Source organism: Nomascus leucogenys, chromosome X, assembly GCF_006542625.1.
Source record: "Nomascus leucogenys isolate Asia chromosome X, Asia_NLE_v1, whole genome shotgun sequence".
Taxonomy (NCBI): domain Eukaryota; kingdom Metazoa; phylum Chordata; class Mammalia; order Primates; family Hylobatidae; genus Nomascus; species Nomascus leucogenys.
The window spans coordinates 121,726,819-121,751,020 of record NC_044406.1 but is presented as its reverse complement, the minus strand read 5'-3'; the positions used below and the strand labels follow the sequence as shown (position 1 = coordinate 121,751,020).

General features: G+C 43.3%; 1 protein-coding gene across 4 annotated transcripts in view; it reads right to left on the bottom strand.

Moving 5' to 3' along the window:
• Positions 1–23,636, bottom strand: part of FHL1 (four and a half LIM domains 1) — a 64,894-nt gene extending 41,258 nt beyond the window's left edge. For 2 of the 4 annotated variants that reach the window (XM_030807308.1, XM_003272559.3), the window contains exons 1-2: positions 23,468–23,636; positions 745–818 (exon numbers count right to left, since the gene is read on the bottom strand). The gene's annotated coding sequence lies outside the window, so the exon portion shown is untranslated. Of the gene's footprint in view, positions 1–744; positions 819–23,219; positions 23,446–23,467 lie in introns of those variants that run through there. The other 2 variants (XM_030807309.1, XM_030807310.1) reach the window with 1 other exon arrangement.
• Positions 23,637–24,202: the final 566 nt, after the last annotated feature.

The following is a 24,202-nucleotide window of genomic DNA, read 5'->3' as shown; positions in this document are numbered from 1 at the left end:
TCGTGCCTTGATGAGCCTTCTCTTAGATTCCTTCCTTTCATTATTTTCAAAGGTCAATGTCCTTCTCTCAAAGAGAAAATTGAGGAACCTTGAGTCATCACAGAGTATAAACAAGCCACTGTGGCTAAATGAAGAGGACAGAGAATGCTTATCCAATATAAGCATTGGAAGGTCTTACTCAACCTGGCTTCCCACAGGTTGTTCTGAACTTGAGGGCAAATCAGAAGAAAATCTCCTGGACCCTATTAATGTCACTGAGCAGAAGCACTCTTTGGCCTTCTATCACCAGATTTTGCAGTGCCAGTCCTGCACCTTGGCTCCTTCCACCCACGGAGAAAGATTCCTAATAGCTGATCAGGTCAGCCTAACCTTCTCCTGGCTGGCAGCAGGAGTCTCCTCCGTCCCATCCCAGCGTTTGCTCCATGCAGCTTTCCTGCTCCCTACTGTTCGTGCAACGACATAAGCAGATCTTTACTTTCAAGCAGACCTTAGAATAGTTCTGTTGTGCCTGGCAAATTCCCTTTTCATTCGCCCAAGTTGAAAGCAAATGAGATTTTCCCTTGAAAAGACATTCCCCCCGAGAGCTAATATTTAGAGTAAGCAGTGACATTGGTTGGGTCAATTAAAATGAACCTTCTGAAACCTCCTGTACAAATAAAGCCCTTTGTACAATGCCACCCCTAATACCACAACTTAGAAGGTTGGAGATCAGTGTAAGAATTTGTGGCAATTAGTAAAACTTACCTCACGCTGGATGTGTGGCAGATAGGATGTATTCGGCAAAGGCCAGATATGGTTGAAAACAACTTCCAAGGTGCCTAAGTTAGGGAAAAAAATGAGAATCAAGAGGCAAAGTTACCTTTTTAGAAGCAAAGTTCTGAATTCTAAAAAAAAATAAATAAAGTCAACTTCCTATGAAATGGCTCATGGTAACACATTCTACTTTGTATTTACAACCCTTAGAGTTAAAGGAAAACTGCCAAGATGTTCTGCATATTTCTCCAAATGTCTGTTTATCATATAACATGAGCACTGGCAGTGGATCTGGCTCCCTCATTATCAAGCTGTATTAGCTCAAACACTCAGCATTGTTAGGGGAGTGAGCTCATGGCCTATTTCAGTTTTAAATTAACATTTGGCAATCACCCGGGTAATCAAAACAAATGACTCAGTCGTTTAGAATAGATTTATTAGTTGAGCCTTTTTTTTTTTCTCTCTCTCTAACATCTTTAGAATATTTTGCCACAGGAGGGCTCTGATCCAGCCAGAATGTAGAGCACAAGTCACCAGAGGAATATTTAGAGGGGTTGCCATGGAGACGAGGTGCCCTGTGACCGCTGAAGTTATCTCCAATCAACAGCAGGATTAGGATGCAGACTAGCGGGCAGGCTCATCCCAGGATGAGGGTTCTGCAGCACTAGGAAACAGGTGTGCCCTGTGCCGTTCCCAACCCTGACACAAATGTGGCCCGCTACAACATGCTGCCCTCCTCAAGCCCGTGCAACCTCCCCACAGGCCCATTCGCATCACTGCCTTCCTCCCCCAACCCTCCAACCACTATTCAGAAAGGACTGGCTGGGGCAAAGGAGAAAGGGAGTGTGATCATTGTATTATCCCAAAAGTGTGAAATCCTAGAATTCACACCAAATGCCACATTTAGATCAACTATGAAAATGTACATGAGCGAATGAAATCTGAGGAAAAGACAGTGCCTTGGGTGGGGGACCCAGTCTGTTTTTTCACTGCTCTGTCCCAACACCCAGGTCGGTGCCTGGAACACAGGAAGCTCTCAAGAAGTATAGATGGAAACAGGGCAAAAATAAACCAAGGATTACAACCAGGTGTGTAACCACCCCTCCCACCCTACCCTCAAACCATTTCCAGGCTGATCTTCACACAGGCAGTGGATATAAATGGAAAAACTGTTAATGTGCTGGTAAATAAACAGCAGAGACAGTTGGTTCACTAGGCTAATGGGTTCATCTCTTTAGAGATCCTGACGACGATTGTCAGGATTGCTGTCAGGAAGAAAAGGCTGAAGACAATGCTTCCCAACTCAAAATGGACAAATCTGCTGACTATAGGGACAGGGTTCTTGTTTGTCAGGCCAAAAGCCTGGAAGAAGGCAAATTTTGTGCCCATGGTGAAGCGCTACCATTTGAAAGCAAATGTTTTAAAGTGACTTAATTCAAAGGAACATCTTCCAGTCCTCCTCCCACCTGTACTTAAGTAGAGACAATATTTTCATATTCTATCATATGAATCTGGATTGTTTCATGTTAGGTTTTCTTTGTCCGGTAAAATGTTAAGTATCTTCGTGGCAGGAACAAAAATCTCTTATTTCATTTCTATCTCCTAGTACTTAGCATGGTATGTTTACACAAAAGGCTTTACTCCATCTCATCTCCCACCACCACACTCCACTCATATAGAACTCACTGTTTCTAGAAGATTCCACACCCTTTTGTGCAGCTACAGGAGGAATGCAGCATGGCACAGCTTTTCACAGCAGGGGCACCAGAGTCAGACTGCCTGAGCTCAAATACCAGCTCCGCCTCATATTAGCTGTCCAGCCTCTATGAGCATCATAATGGCCACCTACCTCATAGAGGTAAGGAGGTACATCCATGTAAAGCATTTAGCAGTGCCTCCCCCACACAAGGTACCAATTGAATGTTAAATACATGCTTACTACTATTATTATAGCAGACAAAAAGTCAAACTGTTATCAAACGTAGATAATGATTTCACATGCTGCCACAAACACTTGACACCAAATATACCTCTCTTTCGATTCAATACAACTGAAGCTTCAAAGCTGAATCTGTCACACACTACTCTTATCATATTTCATCTTACCCTTCTGGAATTGATTTTTCCTAGAGATGGGTACAATTCATACCGATTCTACTTGATGGAATCCGGTTCTCTTTTTCAAGAACCGGAATCACTTCCTTCCTAAGATTCCCACCTTGCCAATGGCTTCCCTGCCATCTGTCTGTCTGTTTCTCACCTCTGTACATTCCACCTTGGAAGGGCTACAGGTGGGGAAGGGACAGGGAAAGTGTCTTCTAGTAACTAGACTGGGACCCTGGCTATTCTTTCCAGAAAACATTTTCATATTCTATCATATGAACCTGGATTGGTTCACGTTAGGTTTTGTTAGTCCTGTAAGATGTTAAGTATCTCGGTGGCAGGGATAAAAAAATGTCTTATTTTGGCTGGGTGTGGTGGCTGGCACCTGTAATCCTAGCACTTTGGGAGGCTGCGGTGGGTGGATCACAAGGTCAGGAGATCAAGACCATCCTGGCCAACATGATGAAACCTCGTCTATACTGAAAAAATACAAAAATTAGCCAGGCGTGGTGGCGTGCGCCTGTAGTCCCAGGTACTCAAGAGGCTGAGGCAGGAGAACTGCTTGAACCTGGGAGGTGGAGGTTGCGGTGAGCCGAGATCGCGCCACTGCACTCCAGCCTGAGCAACAGAGCAAGACTCCATCTCAAAAAAAAAAAAAAAAAAAAAAAAAAAAGAAAATCTCTCATTTCACTTCTATCTCCCAGTACTTAGCATGGTATGTTTACACAAAAGGCTTTACTCCATCTCATCTCCCACCACCACACTCCACTCATATAGAACTCACTGTTTCTAGAAGATTCCACACCCTTTCGTGCAGCTACAGGAGGAACGCAGCATGGCACAGCTTTTCACAGCAGGGGCACCAGAGTCAGACTGCCTGAGCTCAAATACCAGCTCCGCCTCATATTAGCTGTCCAGCCTCTATGAGCATCATAATGGCCACCTACCTCATAGAGGTAAGGAGGTACATCCATGTAAAGCATTTAGCAGTGCCTCCCCCACACAAGGTACCCATTGAATGTTAAATACATGCTTACTACTATTATTATAGCAGACAAAAAGTCAAACTGTTATCAAACGTAGATAATGATTTCACATACCGCCACAAATGCTTGACACCAAATATACCTCTTTCGATTCAATCCAACTGAAGCTCCAAATCTGAATCTGTCACACACTAGTCTTACCATATTTCATCTTACCCTTCTGGAATTGATTTTTCCTAGAGATGGGTACAATTCATACCGATTCTACTTGATGGAATCCGGTTCTCTTTTTCAAGAACCGGAATTACTTCCTTCTTAAGATTCCCACCTTGCCAATGGCTTCCCTGCCATCTGTCTGTCTGTTTCTCACCTCTGTACATTCCACCTTGGAAGGGCTACAGGTGGGGAAGGGACAGGGAAAGTGTCTTCTAGTAACTAGACTGGGACCCTGGCTATTCTTTCCAGAAAACATTTTCATATTCTATCATATGAACCTGGATTGGTTCATGTTAGGTTTTGTTAGTCCTGTAAGATGTTAAGTATCTCGGTGGCAGGGACAAAAAAAAGTCTTATTTTGGCTGGGTGTGGTGGCTGGCACCTGTAATCCCAGAACTTTGGGAGGCTGCAGTGGGTGGATCACGAGATCAGGAGATCAAGACCATGCTGGCCAACACGATGAAACCCCGCCTCTACTGAAAAAACACAAAAATTAGCCGGGCGTGGTGGCGTGCGCCTGTAGCTTCCCTGCCATCTCTGTGTCTGCTCCTCACCTCTACATGTTCCGGCTTGGAGGGGGTACAAGTGGGGAAGGGGCAGGGAAAGTGTCTTCTAGTAACCAGACCAAACCCTGGCTATCCTTTCCAGAAAGTCCTTGCATTTCATGTTCTCTGACACCCTCCAGAGGGCAGAAGAAAGAAAGGCCCAAAGGCTGAGGAGGCAAAGCTCTCACATGGGATTCAACTCAGACTCACGCTGCAGCAGTCTTCCTTCCATAGTTCATGGTTTCACCACTCAGAATTAGTCCACAAAGAAGGAGAAAAATTGACAGTCAGATCTGAACTGCCTTTGTATCTCCATTTCACTTTATCGTCTGTACTAGCATGTCCCACTTAACATGAGCTGGGGTCGTGAGGCTGAAGACACTCGTGGTGGGTATATTTGTGTGTACTTTTCAATCTGCAGCATGTAATTGTGTCTCTGACCAGAACATCATATAAATTACGTTGACAATATTGTGCAAGGTAAAGAATAAAAACAAAACAGCACACAAAACACCGGGTAAGATGACAGCAAAGTAATCCAAAATAAAGCTCAAACACTTTAGAGTTAGTCATGCTTTCAAAGAGATCACGATAATCATATCCCACCCTGACAAAATTAATAAGTGAGAATAGACAAACCACATATATTATTCCAGAAGAAGCCAAGAGTTACTTTTTAGTGACATTTAACACATACAATCAGTCTCCAGGTTTAGCAAAAGTATTGTCGTCATGGACACTGCTGACCCTTATCACTACTGACAACCAAGCTTCAATGATCCCCACATCACCAATCAATTGTGTGAATTATGTGGAAAAGAAAATCCAGTGACAACAGCTGTTTGAAAGAACTTAAGACTCAAATCAATCAAAAGAGATGATCCCCCACAGACTCACTGTCTCCTCTCAATTCTTTGAATGTGATTGTCATGGTAACGATTCCTTAATCACATCCTTCAGAATATTCTCTCCCACCCAAGAAATCAAAGAACAGTGAATTCCAAACATCTTCTTAATTAGGTACACTTGTGATGAGACTGGGCGGCACAGACTTCTCATTTACCTCACTTTTATTCAAATACTTATGCTACTATAGAGGTCAGAAACATTGGCATGTGCACCATTAAAAACACATTTTAAATGTTTACCATAAAAGGCAATGATAAATACAACTAAGGTAGCCACTGGCTCATTTTCTTTAACAAAAGAACTGGTAAACTGGCTCTCATTCGGCAAAATAATTTATTGGAAATAAGATTAAAGATGCCTCATTTTTAATAATTCCAACATAATCAAGATCTACAGCATAACCAAATCTTTAACAGTATATTCATTTAATAAACAAGCAAAAACCAGAAGGATATTACCAGTTATAGAAACATAATAAAGTCCAGTTTTGTGTCCTTATATTTAATACAGAATATTATCTGGTGATATACTCTATATACTCTGTCTGGAAGATCATTTATTCTACACATTTCTATATTTATTTTTTATGATATAATCATAATATTCCTCACAATTTGCAAAGAAAGGAATTATCCTTATCCAGTTTGGGAAAAGATGGGCTATATTTTTAAAAGTTATCTACTAGATATACTAAAAATTTCAAGTTATGATTAGTCCAGATTTTTCTGCAGATTTTTGCACTTCTTTCAAAAACTAAAGTGCACACATTTACCAAAGTTGAAGTAGTGAGTCATTTTTAACTTTGTATAGGAATATATGCAACCCTTTAAAATACTGAGTCTGCTTTCATAGATTTTCACATTAGTAAATAAAAGGTGTCTTTCCTTCCAGATGTGGCATGACCTAGAAACTAACAAAAGGCCCCACCGTGCCCTAAATAAATACCAAGGAGCTCTTTCTGTGAGCTATTTCTGGATGCAAATTTAAATAATTTTTGGTCATAAAGGAAGAATAAGTATATTGGGGAAAAACATAAAGGGACAAATATATTTATTTTTTAACTGGAATATTAAAACCTTAAGAATACTTATGAATAAAAAAGCCATCAAAAATAGAATAGAGGCAAGGAGCAGTGATGCACGCCTGTAATCCCAGCACTTTGGGAGGTCGAGACCAGCCTGGCCAACATGCAGAAGCCCGATCTCTACTAAAAATACAAAAATGAGGCAGACGTGGTGGTGCACGCCTGTAATTCCAGCTACTTGAGAGGCCGAGACACGAGAATCACTTGAATCCAGGAGGCAGAGGTTGCAGTGAGCCGAGATTGCACCACTGCACTCCAACCTGGGCAAAAGAGCAAGACTGTGTCTCAAAAAAAAAAAAAAAAAAAAAACAGAGGACACTACAGTTATCAAGCACAAAGAACAAATTGGAACAAAGCAAAAACACAAGTCAAATGGCAAAATCTAGCAAGAAAAATGGAGCAGCAAATATTTGCTAAAGTCAAAAGGTAAAAACCTTGAAATTCTTGTCCTTTGCCCTAATGTTCAATGGTATTTTTGTTTTGTTTTAATGGTATGAAGACTGATGTCCTCTCAATGACTATTACAGCAGCTCCCAAATAAAACACATGATAAAATAAAAACTCACTTAATTGACTGATAGGCTTGAATTACTCACTGCCAAGTCTACAACTTTCCCACAACTCCAAGCATTCTTTCCTTAAAAGAAAAACAGCATTTTTTCCCTCTGACATGATGACCATGAGTAGCTTTTGAGGTGACTATAATTCTGGATTTTTCTGTAACTCGCTGTGGGTCACCTCCACATTATAACTCCCAAATCAAAGCAACAAAAAACAAAGAATTGTACAGATCCATACATGACAATTTTGCCAGATGCATCTAGAGAGCACTGGCCCTCCCAGAAGTCTGAGAGGAACTCCTGAACCAAAGACATTCTAACATTGCTGTCACCCCAGCAACCATCACCAAACCCTGCCCATTTTTCCTGCAAAAGAGCTTTCATACATTTTCTTCCCTATAATTTCATTTCTAAGGTCCTAATTGGGCCCATTATCACTTCACACCAGACTATTTCATCAGATTTCTTAACTATGGGTATGCCCTCTTCTTCACATAGCTAGCGTCAGAATCATCTCTCAAATGTTCCACCTCGAACGTATCACTCCCATTGCCAAAAACCTTTCTCCATTGTAATCTAAAGGCCAAGTTTCTTAGAGTGAAATTCAAGCCTCTGGCTTTGGCTGACTCCCTGCATCTGAGGTTCATTGCCGCTAGAGAATGACAGAAGTCTTGGCTCATGCCACTTTCCCCTAAACCAGTGATTCTCAAAATTGGCTGCACCTGGGGAGCCAAAGCAACTAGTGATGCCTGGGTGCCTGCTACGGTTTTTATGTGTCCAAGATTCAGGTGTTGAATCTTAATGGCCAATGTGATGGTACTGAGAGGTGGGGCCTCTAAGAGGTGGGGTGATTAAACTGGGAAGGCTCCTCCCTGGTGGATGGGATTAAAGCTTCAAGAGAGCCTTTGGCTCTCTTGCCCTTCTGCCTTCTGCCACATGAGGGCAGGGCGTTCCTCCCCTCCGGAGGCTGGAGCAGTAAAGTGTCATCTTGGAAGCAGAGAGCAGCCCTTACCAATCCAACCTGTTTGCACCTTAATCTTGGACTTCCCAGTCTCCAGAACCGTGAGAAACAGATTTCTGTTCTTTATAAGGTACCCAGTCTCAGATATTCTGTTACAGCAGCATAAACAAAGTCAGCGCCCCACCCCCAACAAAGTTCCCCAGATGAATCTATTGTATGGCAAAGGCTGAGAACCACTGCCCCAAATTCCTATAGCCTGTAATTGTCAGACTTTATTGTGCCTCAAAATCTCCTGAGAGAGGACCTTGTTAGGACACAGATGGCTGAGCCCCATCCCCAGCGTTTCTGATTCCCTAGGTCTGGAGTGGGGCCCATGAAAGTTGCATTTCTAACAAGCTCCCAGGTGATAGCTCACTGCAGCCTCCTTGGCTCATGTGATCCTCCCACCTCAGCCTCCTGAGTAACAGGGACTACAAACACACATCACCTCACCAGGCTAATTTTTTGTATTTTTTGTAGAGACAGAGTCTCACCATGTTGCCCAGGCTGGTCTGGAACTCCTGGGCTCAAGCTTCCATTTTCCGGAATCTCTTCCACATTTATGAATCAATCCACAGAATATCTTAGAGATGATCTTGTTCATTTGCCTTTTTAGAAACTGCGACCCAGAGTGGGGAGATGATTTGCCCAGAGTTTCCAATGCTTAGTGGCAGAACTCGGGCTAGGATTCAAAACTCCTGACTCCCTCCCCACACCTTACGTAGTTCAATACTCTTTCCACCACATTCTTCATGGGTCTTTAACAGCTTCTCCAATTAGAATGGGCGTTCTTTGCTTGAAGAGATCGCTAGTACTTTTTTTTTTGAGACAGGGTCTCTCTCTGTTGCCCAGGCTGGAGTGGAGTGGTACAATCTCATCTCACTGCCACCTCCATCTCCCAGGTTCAAGTGATTCTCCTGCCTCAGCCTCTCGAGTAGCTGGGACCACAGGCAGACACCACCACACCCTGCTAATTTTTGCATTTTTAGTACAGATGGGGTTTCACCATAGTGTCCATGCTGGTCTCAAACTCCCGACCTCAAGTGATCTGCCCGCCTCGGCCTCCCAAACTGCTGGGATTACAGGCGTGAGCCACCACGCCCGGCCTTGAAGAGATCACTGTTGTTTTAAGGCTCCCCACAGCATCTAGCAAACCTAGCCAAGTGCCTTCTCCTTAGAGTAAGCACTCGATAAATATTTTTTTATTTCATCTTACTAAGTACTCAGCCCCATACTTTTCCTAAACTGGCATTGGCGCTCCATGAACTGTTTCCTTACACTTAGCAACTGGGCAGCTCTGCTCCCATCAATTAGCACTGGAGCAAATCCTTCATATCAGCACGCATGTGGCCATTATCTGCTATGGGGATAATCATAAACACATAAGGAAAATTTAGGGGGGTTTTAAAAGTTGCAGGAATGATAAGTTTGTAAGGTGACAAAATTCAACTTTCAAATTGTATGTCAGAAAACGTTGACGAAATACCCTAAGTCTCATTTAATACCCAACAAACCACTGCAGCAGTAACAATCAGGCAGTCCAAGAATTATAAAGTATGTTGCTCTGGTACTTTGAATACTTAAGCCAATTATTTTCATGCTGAGGCCCTCCTGGTTCCTTAACAGAAAATTCAAAAGTAACTGGATTAAGGATAAAGAGGAGACAGAGGGAGGGGAAGACGAAGAGGAGCCAATAGGTGGCAAGAAGCAGGTGGGTGAGCAGCAAGGGGGCAAAAGGATGCTGTCACATGCCTGTCCCACAAGCTGCTGCCACTACACCTCCCCAGTCCTTCCAGATACTTACAGTAGTTAGGGAGCATGACTACACTAGGCCTAATGACTAACCCAGCCTGTCTATACCTGGGAAACAAACATATCATGATTGGGTTAGATGGTGACTTTTGCCATTTTTCCAATCAACAGGAATTGCAGTTAAGTCACGTCAGCTGCAGGATTTGGTATCGATTGTGAAGCTTACTGAAAGAAATCCAGTGGCAGTGCCACCATTTGGCGCACTACTGGCATCAAGTGACCAGTTAGCCTGGCCACTGAACTGGAATCCTAGCTTCCATCATGAAATGGGACTTGAGGGAGAGGTTATTTTTATCCTCTTTCTCCCCTTCCTCATCAAAATCTGCTTTTAACAGGTGGTACCACATATATTGTCAATTCAGGCAACCAATGAAATTAAGAAAAATAAAATTTTGTCTAACAGTAGATGTAACAATGAATATACCTAACAGATCTGTACACAAAGAATTATTTCCAATATACAAAATAAAGTTTAATAAGCTAAAAAAGCCAGGAGTTTGAGACCAGCCTGGACAATATAGCAAGACCCTGCCTCTACAAAACTAAAACATTAGATGGGTGTGGTGATGCACACCTGCAGTCCCAGCTACTCAGGAGGCTGAGGCAGAGGGATTGCTTGCGCCCAGGAGGTCAAGGCTGCTGCAGTGAGCCACGATCGTCACGGTTTTCCAGCCTGCGTGACAGTTTCAAAAAAAAAAAAAAAAAACTAAACAGGAGAACTCTATAATCAATTCTTCCCTTTATTGGTGTTTTTCAGATAATCACACGAACTATGAGGTTTTTCACCCCAGGTCTTATCACAGACCTGACAGACAACCACTTCAAGATATACAGTGCTTGAGTGATGGCTCCCATTTGCCTTCTAATCCTTGATGGCTTCTCAGTTTTTTTCTTTCCCTTTGGAGTTGCAATGTCCCTCTTAGACCTGATCCTCCCCTCACCACCACTACCACGTACCACAGAATGCTCTGTTCTCATAGCCAACTCAGCAAAGCAATGGCTACTTGTAATTGCCCATCATAGTTACCCAGGTCCAATATAAAGAAACTATTTACATTAATGCCTGTAAAAACCGAATCTTTTCACACACGTTTACTGTAGAGCTGGCCATATTGAGTAAGTGCATGAAGTTCTGGCACTGGGTCTATGCTTCTACAAGCCATGCAATAATAGCCTTTGGCCCAAAGCAATCGAACTCTGACCTGGATATTGGCTCGGAGTTGGCATAAGCTCACCAACTGTCACTGTTGCTAATGATACCACAAATGCAAGGGTCAAAAGAGGGCCCACTGGGTTGTAGGGCAGGGAATTTGCCAAATCTGGGACTCCACTGCAAAGATGGCATGATGTTTCAAGGGTGGCATGCCAAGTCCCAACCCAGTGCTCCCACTGACCTCCTATCTACTGACTACTGTGCAACTAGACATGGCATTGGAGGTACTGGGCAGCTCTCCTGGAACCTCATACTTCCCCTTTTCAGGGGCTCGTGCCACAAGTTACATCACTCAAGGAGAAACACATATCTTATTTCACTCATTCTGAAAAACAAACACTGGAATTTATTTATTTATTTATTTAAGACAGGGTCTCACTCTGTCTCCCAGGTTGGAGTGCAGTGGCGTGATCTTGGTTCACCGCAACCTCTGCCTCCCGGGTTTAAGCGCTTCTCCCACCTCAACCACCCGAATAGCTGGGAATACAGGCACATGCCACCACACCCGGCTAATTTTTGTATTTTCAGCAGAGACGGGGTTTCATCATGTTGGCCAGGCTGGTCTCAAACTCCTGGCCCTAAGTGATCCACCCACCTTGGCCTCCCAGATTGCTGGGATTACAGGCATGAGCCACTGCACCTGGCCACAAACAATGGACTTTAATCCACACGGTAATAATAAAAAGTTCCTGATCTAGTCTTTGTATTTCTGAAACCCATACATTTGAAGAGTTTTTTTTTTTTTAATTAGTAGACTATTTTTTTTTTTTAGCAGTTTTAGGTTTACAGAAAAACTAAGCAGGAAGTACTGAGTTTCTGTACACCTCCTTAGCATCCATCTCCCAGTTTCCCCTATTATTAACATCTTGTATTGATGTGGTACATTTGTCCCAATTGATGGGCCAACATTAATACATTATAATGAACTAAAGTCTAGGGTTTACATTAGGGTTCATTCATTGCGTTGTGCATTTTATGGGTTTTGACAAATGTTGAAAGGGTTCTTTTAATATCTTTATGGCCCATTCTGAAAAACAATAAATCACCTTATCTCAGGACAATTTTAATTGCTTTACAGTTATCAAATGAAATTTCCTAGGAATGTTATAATGGAAACTATTCACTTATTTTTAATGATTCGTGGTTTCAAAGATGGTCATAACACAGCCCAGCAAGTATATTCAACTTTGATTATCCAAAAACCATCCTTTCACAACTCTCCAATTTCCAATACAGCTCGAAACTGGAAAGGAGTGTGAAAAAAGTGTTGATTCACAGGAGAAACAGCCTCCAAGATGCTATCTCACACGTTGGAATTAGTCTGCTGCCCTCTCAGTCTGGAGATGTTTATAAAAATGGCTTTCTCATGAGAAAGCAGAGCAGTGCAAAGAAGTGGCATCAGGATATGGGAAAGACATGGAGGAGGAAAATCAGGGAAGGAAGATAGGGCAGAAACAGTAGAAATCGAGAGTGGCAAGAAGAGACTAGACGCATGCCGAAGTAATAGCAACAAAACAGAGAGCCAGAGAGATATTTTTTGACACTTGGATTTTTCTACAAGGTGACAAACGAAGGGACAAACTGCAGCTCAATGCGGCAGCCTTTAAATTGCCCAGTAATTATTAGTTCAATTAAATATATCAATGAGAGTACTAACAGCATATGAAAAGCTTGCTTTGCACCTAAGTATGTAAAGATAGTGCACCTTTCATGCACAGAAAATTCCCTCCGAAGCCTTCAAATCTTTTGTAATCCTCAAGGGATAGGGTTATTAATACATAGCAATTTTATACAGAAACATATATACACACACTAGCTGGAGGGATGGATGGATGGATGAAGGATTAGATAGACAGATAGATAGACAGATACATATAAAACCTTTATTCTCAGTCTTCATTTTTACTTTACACATAAGTACGAAGCAAAATTCAAATTTTACCTTTCCGGTTCTTGAGGGATTTGACATCTCGCTATAACTACTTGAGAAGAACATACACTGCTTTTCTGTCTATCAGAATTGTTTTTCTCTTGGCTGTAATTTCTCTTCAAGTACATAATGATACTATTTACTAAGTAGCTTACTTGCACAGGATCAGAGAAAGATTCTAGGAAATCCATACCTAGAATTTCTCTGTAATATTATTTTAAACATAGAGAAGACAATTGCATTTTGGACGTAAATATAGTCTTTTTATAGAGGAAGATCCACAAACTTTCAAATCTGAGTTTTGAGAGTGGCTCTCACACAGAAGCATAACGGGATGTCTGGGGAAAGGGGCTGGGGGAAGAATGTTACTGGAAAAGGGGCAAGGATAAACTTGTGGAGGTGATAAAAACATTCCACATCCTGATTGGGGCAGTGGTTTCACGGGTATATACATCTGTCTAAACTCATCAAATTGAAGGCTTTAATTGGATGCCGGTTTTTGTACCTAAATCACGCTCGGTGAAGCTGGTATTTTAAAAGTGGCTCTAACAAAGGCCATCTGCTATAAGATGCAAGTATAAACTTTCACTTCCTCGTATTAGTTTGGCTGCTTGGTTTCTTTCCTTAGTGTGATTAGCTGTGCTTAGAGGATTGGAAAATTCCTTCCTTAAAAGAGGCAGACCTTCTGTGGCCTAGAAGGGACTGGGTCTAGGGTTTGAAAACTTGTGTTGACCCTGGCATCTGAAGGTGTGGAGTCTTTGACAAGCAACTTAATGTGCCTCTTTAGCCTCTAGAAGCTATGTGGCTGAGGACTTTACCTTTTCATTGTTGTAGGTGAAATGACGATCATTTACAGGGTAGTTGCTAGAATGTGTTGAAAAACAAATTTTGTTAAGTCAAATGTCTAAATCCACTGCTCTGGCTTAGTGATAAAAATATTTTTGGACCGATAATTTGCATGTCTGCGTGTGTGTGTGTGTATTCCTTAGTCTCTGAGAAACCTGTGTGTGTGTGTGTGTGTGTGTGTGTGTGTGTATTCTTTAGTATCTGAGAAACCTGGGGGGAAACCTGTTACTTCAGTCCACCTGGCCACCTGAAAGTGCAGGTGATTGATTATGTCTGTAGGCAGACTTGCAATCAGCTTCCCAAACAAGAATGATGCATAAAACTAGACCTGGCAGAGTGCACTGAAAAACCAATCCTTAATGTCTCATAAATCATACATTTCAAATCTGACAAGAATCAAACAGCTTTATCCACACTCTAAAACTAAAAGTGAGTGACAAGACTTATAAATTAATCAGGTATAGAAATTTAGTTTTGTGCCATCCTTGTCAAAACAACCTTGCCAATAAAGCCTTTGCATTCCCAGCTATCATTTCCTTAGTACTGAAAAGGAAATTTAAAACCTTGTGAATATTACAAATTCTTGTTATTAGAAAGTCTACAGAACAGCTCACGCCTGTAATCCCAGCACTTTGGGAGGCCAAGGAGGGCGGATCGCCTGATGCCAGGAGTTCGAGATCAGCCTGGCCAACATGGTGAAACCCCGTCACTACCAAAAATACAAAAATTAGCTAGGCATGGTGGTGGGTGCCTGTAGTCCCAGCTACTCGGGAGGCTGAGGCAGGAGAATCACTCGAACCAGGAGGCGGAGGCTGTAGTGAGCCATGATTGCACCACTGCACTCCACCCTGGGCAACAAGAGCGAAACTCCGTCTCAAAAAAAAAAAGTCTATGGAACATTTAACGTCTTGCAACAGGAATAACATCCAGAGAGTTTTATGTGGGTAAAAAGAAACAGTAAAATGCTTACAAGAGGTATTTATTATTTTGATTGTTATTTTCTTTTTCTAGGTTTCAATGCATTTCGAAAACAGTCCACAGGTATTTCCTATCTGTGCCTTTTTTATCTATAGTAGTTCAAAAATGAGGCACAAATAAATCTCAGTGGTTTAAATACAGAGAAATCCATTTTCAGAAGAGAAATAGTGTACTACAGGAAGCTGTGGAGAGCCGGTCACTTACTGACAATGTACATATCCATTAGCAGACAATAATAAGGAACAGGAGGAAAAGCTACTATGCCTTGCAACAGGAATAACACCCAGAGAGATTTTATGTGGGCAAATAGAATATCAATTCTACAAGCAGTAAAATGCTGACAGGAGATACTTATTGTTTTGACTGTTATTTTTTTTCTAGGTTTCACTGCATTTGAAAAACAGTCCACAGGTATTTCCTATCTGTGAGTTTTTTATCCATAGTAGTTCAAAAATGAGGCACAAGTAAATCTCAGTGGTTTAAATACAGAGGAAAATCCATTTTCAGAAGAGAAATACAGTGTACTACAGGAAGCTAGGGAGAGTTGGTCACTTACTGACAATATACGTATCCATTAGCAGGCAATAATAAGGAACAGGAGCAAAAACTACTTAAAAATACACCCCTAGGCAAGAGTACAATTCTCTCACTTGTTCAAATAGTAAGCCCTCGGCAATAAGTATCCATACTCATTATTTCATGTAGCTTTAGCATTTGCTGGGACCCTGGCTGTAAAGAAGGAATGATTTTGTGTTCACAAGTTTACATGTATACATAGCCTATGTAATCTCTGTACATATTTTGTTTAATCCTATTCCGTCAATGACATTTCTGTATAGAGTGACAACAACTCTTCTCACTCCACATCTTCCCTGGAGATCGGCTTCCCTGCCCGGCCTAAGCTGAAAAACAGCCCTGGCGCAGCCCAGGGTGGGGTAATTGTTAACACTGGCAAACGGGGACAAGGGCAAAATGCAGTGGCAGATGAATGTGATAGAAGGATATGGATCCATGGAGAGCCTGGAAAAAGGAAAGTGGGTACAGTCGGGTGGACTGAAAAAAGAGTCACCCTGAGAGTGAAACAGACACAAAGACAGAGTGACCCTCACAGCTACAGAAAGAAATGAAATGGGGCAGGAGAAAAGGGGGAAGAAAGCTAAATAACTGATTTTTTAAAGAATGCCAGATTAAGGCCGGGCGTGGTGGCTCATGCCTGTAATCCCAGCACTTTGGGAGGCCGAGGTGGGTGGATCACCTGAGGTCAGGAGTTTGAGACCAGCCTGGCCAACATGGTGAAACCCCGTCTCTACTAAAAATACAAACATTAGCCAGGTGTGGTGTCATGTGCCTGTAATCCCAGCTAGTAGGGAGGCTGAGGCAAGAGAATCGCTTGAACCCGGGAGGCGGAGGTTGCAGTGAGCTGAGAGAGCGCCACTGCACTCCAGCCTGGGCGACACAGGGAGACTCTACCTCAAAAAAAAAAAAAAAAAAAAAAGATGCCAGATTAAAACAACAATTTCATGTATGTGTGCACAGTTTAATGATACCACACTGCACACATTTACTACAATTTAACTTTTGACCTTAGTTTGGAAGCAGATGCAATCTTTAAAATCTCTATCCCACAATTTCAACAGATATCTCCCTTTATACAGGAAAAAAATACTTTCATGGAGCAAAAGCCCTAATTGTGATCTTCCAGGCTACCATGTCTAAAGACTCTTTTAATGTCATCTTTCATTTTTGTACCTATAGGCATAATTCATATGCCTTGGCACTTGCCTCATAGGCTAGGGGAAATTAAACTGAGAGCTAGACCCATCCAAGAGGTTCCCCATCACTAAATGTTCAATTACAATAAAGCAAATAACACGAAAAATTCCTGTACTGCCCACAACTGTTCGGAACATATTCTGAAATTAGCAAGTATTATACTTGGCCTTTTAGTATTCTTTATAGTATACTCCCACCAGAAGAGCTCGTTCTTTTGAGGGTCAGGCCATGAAAAAGTTCTTGACTGTGAAGAATCTTTAGGAAATAAATAATTTACCTACCTATAAAGACAATCTAAAAATTCAAGCTGGAGCTCTGATGTTAGCACATTAGGTGCTTGACCCCTTTGAGCCTCAGTCTCCTCATCTGTAAAATAATGGGGGGTGGGTACTGACAGCCTCTTTTAGCATTGAAACTTGATCATTCAAGTTGGAAGAGGAGAAATTTGAAGGAGCGATCCTTAAGCTTCTTTAGATAGCTGCCAGGAAGAGACTATAACATAGTTCTCCAACTACCATCAGCTTTCCCTTTTCATGGGTTATGACCATGACTTCTATCTAGAGATGTAGCAGTCGTTCAGAAAATCTAGTCATTTAAAAAAAAACACACTATATAAGTTGGAGGTTTTGCAATGGGCTTGAATCCACCATTTTTAGAAAGTACTGCATTTTTAAAGGACATACAAAATATTGTCATTAATTTTTGGGTGGTAGATTATGACTGATTTTGGTTTTCTTCTTGAAGCTTTTCTATATTTTCTGCATTTTCCTACAATAAAATGTACCATTCTTATTGAAAAATTTGATTTTCAAAAGGATCATTCATTCTTGCAAGTTCTATCAGATCTCTCAAGTCTACTCTAGAATGAATCAATGGGTGATGGGACAAATCAGATGGTATCACCACGCATGTCTATGCATGGTGGTTGATTACCCAAGTGGCTGATTGCTGTAGTAGAATCAGGACATTATTATTATAATCAGAACCTATGGCTCACAGTTCTATGTGGATATCAAAACATGCATTTTAACTAAATAACATTTTTTTCCAGCATCCTGCCTTGAGAATCATGGTTAAAATTCCATTCAAATTGAAGTAAATGAAATGAAACATGCGGTCCTTTTCCTGCCCCCCCCAAAAAAAATGCTTTTCAGACAAAATGATTGTGATTGGGCTGTTTTTTAAATGTTTCCTCTTTTTGTGCTCTGAAACAAAACACATTAAAACTTAAAATAAATATTTAGTTGTCAAAACGAAACAACCCCATATGAAAAACACAAGAATGAATTTGATGCCGCGTATTATAAAAACAATTTCCATAGCAAGCACAAATGTTTAAATTGTGTAAAAAGAAGACAAAAACCAAATGTTGTCACTCCTAAGTTCTACAGGACAGCCCTAAGAAAGGTGGAAGGTGAGCTACCGAAAGGTTAAGCACAGACTTCCATAACTTCCAGGTTCATGGTTATCAAAACACAGCTTGGAAAATTCAGGTGAGATAGAAAATGAAGTTTGACAAAATGAAAATCACTGTTTCAATTTGAGTAGATCTCTAGAACAAATTCCAGGTAGAATTCGATTATCATCAGCTGAGGAAGCTACAGCAATTCACCTCTCCATTCTCTACCTGAATATAATCCAATGTCTACTACACATTACCTCTCAAATTATTTTTTTTTTGAGATGGAGTCTAGCTCTGTCGCCCAGGCTGGAGTGCACTGGTGCTATCTCGGCTCACTGCAACCTCCGACTCCTGGATTCAAGCAATTCTTCCTGCCTCAGCCTCCTGAGTACCTGGGATTACAGGCACCCACTACCACGCCTGGCTAATTTTTGTGTTTTAACCGTGACGGGGTTTCACCATGTTGGCCAGGCTGGTCTTGAACTCCTGATCTCAGGTGATCTGCCCAGCTCGGCCTCCCAAAGTGCTGGGATTACAAGCGTGAGCCACCGCGCTCTGCCTGAAGTTACTTTTTACCCAGGGCCAGTTACCTTCCTTTCTCCAAGAGGCTCAACTTACTTCCAACCTTTAGAGTAAGCAACAAAGAGTGGCTTGGTTGTGGGACATCGTTTCAAATCCCAATCCTGCTGCTTATTAGTTGTGCAATCTTAGACAAGTTACTTAAGAAATATCTCCCACTCTCATCTGTAAAATGTGCATCATAACTGCAGAGTTGCTGTGAGGATCAAATTAAACAATGGGTATATATTTAATTTGCGTGCTTTCTGAAATTTTAGTAGGTGTTCAATTAATGTTGGTTCCCTTTTCCCCTACTCCTTGTCACTTACTCCAAGTATGATCACATTTCACATTCATGGTTTTAATTACTCTCAGGCAAGCCCAATAGTATATAGGACATACAGTAATTTTCATTTTGTTAAGTAAGATTTTGAATGATGCATGCCGCAAGGGAGATAATGCATAGTTGTGCTTAAAACCATGAACTTCAAAGGAGTAATAATCTTAATCTTGATTTCTATTTCTAACCTTGACCAGCTGTGAGGCCCCAGGCAAGATCTTTTACCTCTCCGTGGTTCCTCATTTACAAAATGAAGAGAATATATAATGTATACAAGTCCTCTGGCACAGAGTAAGGGCCATAAGTGGTAGCTGTTATTTTCTTTTAATTCTTCAGGTTGGTATGCAGGAACTAGTCACTTTTATTTATTTTATTTTTTTGAGACAGGGTCTCTCACTCTGTCGCCCAGGCTAGAGTGCAGTGGTGCAATCTCAGCTCACAGCAACCTCTGCCTCCTGGGTTCAAGCGATTCTCGTGCCTCAGCCTCCCAAGTAGCTGGGACTACAGGCGCACACCACCACACCCGGCTAATTTTTTGTATTTTTAGTAGAGACAAGATTTTGCCATGTTGGCCAGACTGGTCTTGAACTCCTGGGCTCAAGTGATCCCCCTGCCTCAGCCTCCCGAAGTACTGGGATCACAGGCGTGAACCACAGCACCTGGCTGGAACTAGTCATTTTTGAGACTAATAAAGTGAGCTCTGCCAACTACTCAGTCACCTCAAGACGCTGTTATTGTTCTCTACTCTCCTGGAATTATGTTCTGCTACATTTTGTAGAGGAAATTACGTCAACCTCAGCATTATCAACATTTCAGGCTGGATAACTTTATTTGCCGCCGGGCACTGCCCTATGCGCTGTTGGATATTTAAGCAGCATCCCTGCCTCTACCAACTGGATGCCAGTAGAGTGCATCTGGCAAAAATTGTTGAGTGACCCCGGGGGGCAAAAACACCCTGGCTGAAAACCACCAGTGTGGCACTATCCACAAAGAAGAGGAGATTTCTCCAGGCACTCAGGAAGTAGCCCTGTGGAAGGTCAAAGGTTTATTCGAGCTATTATTTAGGACTATCCACTCTTCTGGGCTCCATCATCCATTACTATCCATAATTCAAAGTTGACCGCAGAAAAATATTTTGGGGAGGCCCAATTGGCCATCAGAGATGCATTAAGTCACAGGAAGGGATGCTGGCCATCCACTTCTCCCTACTCTATACAGTAATACAAAGCTGAATGTAAACATCAAGAAATCTTTTTTGTCTGTCCAAAAAACTCCAGACAATTCTTGATTATTCACAACAGATTCATTGTCTATTTTTCATTTTCATAGCTGCACCAGAAGGGTGGAAGCCATTTCTTATCAACCAAATATCTCCACACCTAGCATGGAGCCTCCAACAAAGGAGGTAACTTGGCAAATGTTTGTTGAATAAACGAACAGTCATATATTCCGCTTAATTAAGTACACCACTGACCAAAAAAGAACCTTTCTCTTCTCTTGTCCCACAGGAGCTAAAAGAAAAGATCTTCTAAGAGAAAATAATTACAGTCTACTCCCTTTTACCCCAAATCCGAACAACTAGATAGTTCAATTAACAAAAAAAAAGTTCAGTAGGCAAAAGCTGGGGAAAGCAGCCAAATAGATAAGGCCTCAAGTTCGAGCAAGCAGGAACATTTGGTTCAACTCCCATACAGTTATAAAAGCCAATGTTGCTGGCACCAGAAGGGGGAAAAGGGAGAGGCATGGGGAAGAAGAGAACTAGGAGGTGGAGAGTGGGAAAACAGGGTTCAGTCACAGGAAATTACCTTCCATGCCTTCAACAAACTTTTTTAATGCTCAAACTTTACAGGCGAGGGTTAATTTCTTACATGAAAACTTGATTTACAAATTTTCAAATGGATATCAGCAAAATCTTTAAGAACATCTAGCAAGAGAATTTGATCCGACTTCTGTTAATTCCTGAAATGTCTTTCATGTCCTAGAGGGCAACAGATTCTTAAAAAGCCAGGTAAAAGATATGCCATTTACACCTTTTGTCCAGAGAGAAACTTAAAAGCCCACTTCCTATCAACATGCTTCTCTCTGTAAAAGATTTTTACCACTTTCTGCATTCTACTTCTCAGAGAAAAAAACATTAGGCTTAAGTTTTATTATATAAATATGCTATTTTTTCAATTGTTATTTGGGCACAGAATGAATACCATATTAACATTATAATACAATAGTGTAAATAAATGCATTTTTGTCGGTCTTTGTGACTAAAAATCTATTTCCCCTTAAACATTTCCAGTTTAACACTTCCAGGAAAAAAAGTATTTTGTTTTAGCGGTCCATTCATTTAATATATATTAAATTACCTCCAATGCACTGGTATTATACAGGAGGGATTTTATCAATTTAAATCTTACATAATTTTTCTTAGTTTCACTCAAAAATCTAGACTTGGCTGAAAAAAATATTTTCCTTTTCTGAAAATTAAATATGGGAATGGTAGCCTAGAATTTCAAAAACCATATATGGTTACAGAATCTATATGATAGTCTTAAAACTATGTACTTATTGTGAGGTGGTTTGCACAAATCATGGCCTATCTGACCAATTTCCTGTTGCATAAAGATTGTATTTGCCCGTAAAAAATGTTAAATAAGCATTTTTAAAGACTGAAGGTAAAGACTTGATTGGAACCTTATGTAACCAAAAATGGGAAAACACTATAGTCTCACTACATAAAAGGCAAATGCCTGCTTAATACGTATTCTTCTTAAGCAAATATGAACATGAGTTTGTAAAGGCAAAGCTACCATCCCAGAAGCCCTTGCTTCTTCAGTGTAAGGATCGGGAGGGCCCGGTTCTTGGAGATGAGCTGGGGCAGGAAAGGCTTTACAAAATTCCAGGGGGGCCCATAATTTAAACTTGTGCTATTCTGCAAATGTTCACATTTCCAAAGAACACCATAACATTTACATTAAAACTGTCTTAATCAAGATGACGGAAAAATTATTCCTGCTGTTCTATAAGCTTGCCATAGATTTGATAACCCAGAGAAGAATTACAAGCAATTACAAGATGATGGCTCCAATTAGGAAAACTGGATCTATTCCAAATCCAAATCAAAGGGGGCTCGGATAATCCCGAAGGGATAATTTAAATGAATACAAGGGGACTTCCAGCAAATACATACGCTTATTCTACTACTTCTACTCTTCTGAAAACCAAGCGAAATGCTACAAGGATGTATCTCCTGCCCTTCAGGAAATTCAAAATCCAAACCTGGCATCCCATTAATAAGCCTTGTCCTTTTCTTTTCCTAAGGGATCTCCCTAGTATGGGGTTTTTATTGTAAAAGGCAATCAAAACAAACCTGAGAAACTCGCACATTCCCAAATGCAGAAAATAATACAGCGCTCAACACGAACAACACAACAGTCGCTTAGCCTTGATGATTTTTTTAATCTTTACCTAGTCCTGGACGACTAAGAGCAGAGAGGAAAGGAAGAGAAACTTCGAAAGCAGAAACCTCTCTCCCAGAGCCTAGAACAGACGGCACCTTGTAAGGATTTCACGCTTTTTGAGACGGGAAAGGTCACGCCCTGCAGTTTTGAAAACCCACCTTCTAAAGCTCAACCCCCGTGATAGAACCTTCCTCGTGCTTCTCTAGATTCCACGCTGGAGCTGAAACACCCCCTCCCCACCCCCACTCGCCAAACCCGCGCCATCCCCCTAGGACAGAAGAACCACAGCGGGCCCTCCCCCTCCCTCCTTATTCTGCACCCCACCCCCATCCTCCAACCACCCCACAAGCATCCCCGTCAAGAAAACCGAGGCGGGCCCCCTCACCTCTACTCCTCGTCGCCACCCCCGCCATCCTCGTTGAGCGAAGCAAGGCAGGTCTCCCACCTCCCCCCTTCACGATCCCCGCCATCCTTGATGGGAAAACCAAGGGAGTCGACCCACCGCTTCATCCTTACCCGCTCCCCACAGCCCCTGCTAGCTATCCTGGCTGAAGGAACCAAGAGGTGTCCCCACCTCGCCCCACCCCCCACTGCCCGCCATCCTTGGTGACAAAACCAGGGCCCCCCCTTCACTCCCCACCATCCCCCACACAGGAAAACATAGAGAGCCCCCATTTCACTCCCGATACCCCCCACCTCCACCCCACTGCCTCCCAGTCCCCATCGAGCCAAAAACCCAGGGAAGGCCGAGGCACGCACCAAGGGGGACCTCGCAGTCCCTCGTCCCGCACCCTGCAGCCCGGGACGCCCCCCGGCCCCCGTCCTCAGCGAGGCCGCCGAAGCCGCAGGTACCCAGCCGTGGAAGGCGAGGCAGCTGGGACCGCAGGGACCAGCCCCGAGCGGCGGCGGCGGCGGCGGGGCAGGAGTGCAGCCGCTCCCCCGGGACCCAGGACGCGGGCGGGCGGGAGGCACACACGCGCGCACAAGCGGAAAGAAAGCGGGCTTACTGCGTGGGGATGCTCGCCCGCGCAGCTGTCTCGGCGGCGGCGGCCGCTGCCTGCACCGAGGCCGAGGCGCGGCGGTGGCGGCGGCGGCGGCTGCGGACTGAGCCCCCTCCGCCGGGCGGTGGATGTAGGGCGCGGGAGGGGCGCGAGGGGAGGGGTGCGCGCCGGGGAGGCGGGGAGGGAAAGAGGGGAGGGAGCAGGAGCGCGGGGGCGGGCGCGGCTTGCCCGGGGCGGGGCGGGGCGCGCGCGGGGCCGGGCTCTGCCCACTGCACGGAGGCTGTGTGCGGGACTCGCGCGCGCGCGCGTGCGCGCGGGAGGCGGCCGGACGGGCGCGGGGAGGGGGGCGGCTTGCCACGCACCCCGCGCGCCCACGTGCCCCCGCCACTGGAGAGGCCCGGGCGCGCGGAGAGGGTGGCTGTGGGGACGCGGTGGCAGGCTCTTTCCCGATGACCGGCTCGGATCCGAAGACCGAGAGGAGGGCCGGCCGGGGGCGCCTCGGGCCCCCTCCCTCGTGCAGCGGGCCTTAGAGGCCTGCGGGAGTCACGAATCACTGCAGGCGGCCAGGGCTGGGGAGGTGGGAGCAACAAAGACAGCCAAGTGAGGGTGGCGTCTCGCGTCACCGGGGGCCTCGCTAACCTGCGCACTCTCTGAAAAGCGGCCGCGGTTCGGGGCGCACGCCGTTTCGGCCTCCGACTTCGGAACCCGGTGGCTCGGAGCGGCGCCGAAAGGCCCACCGAC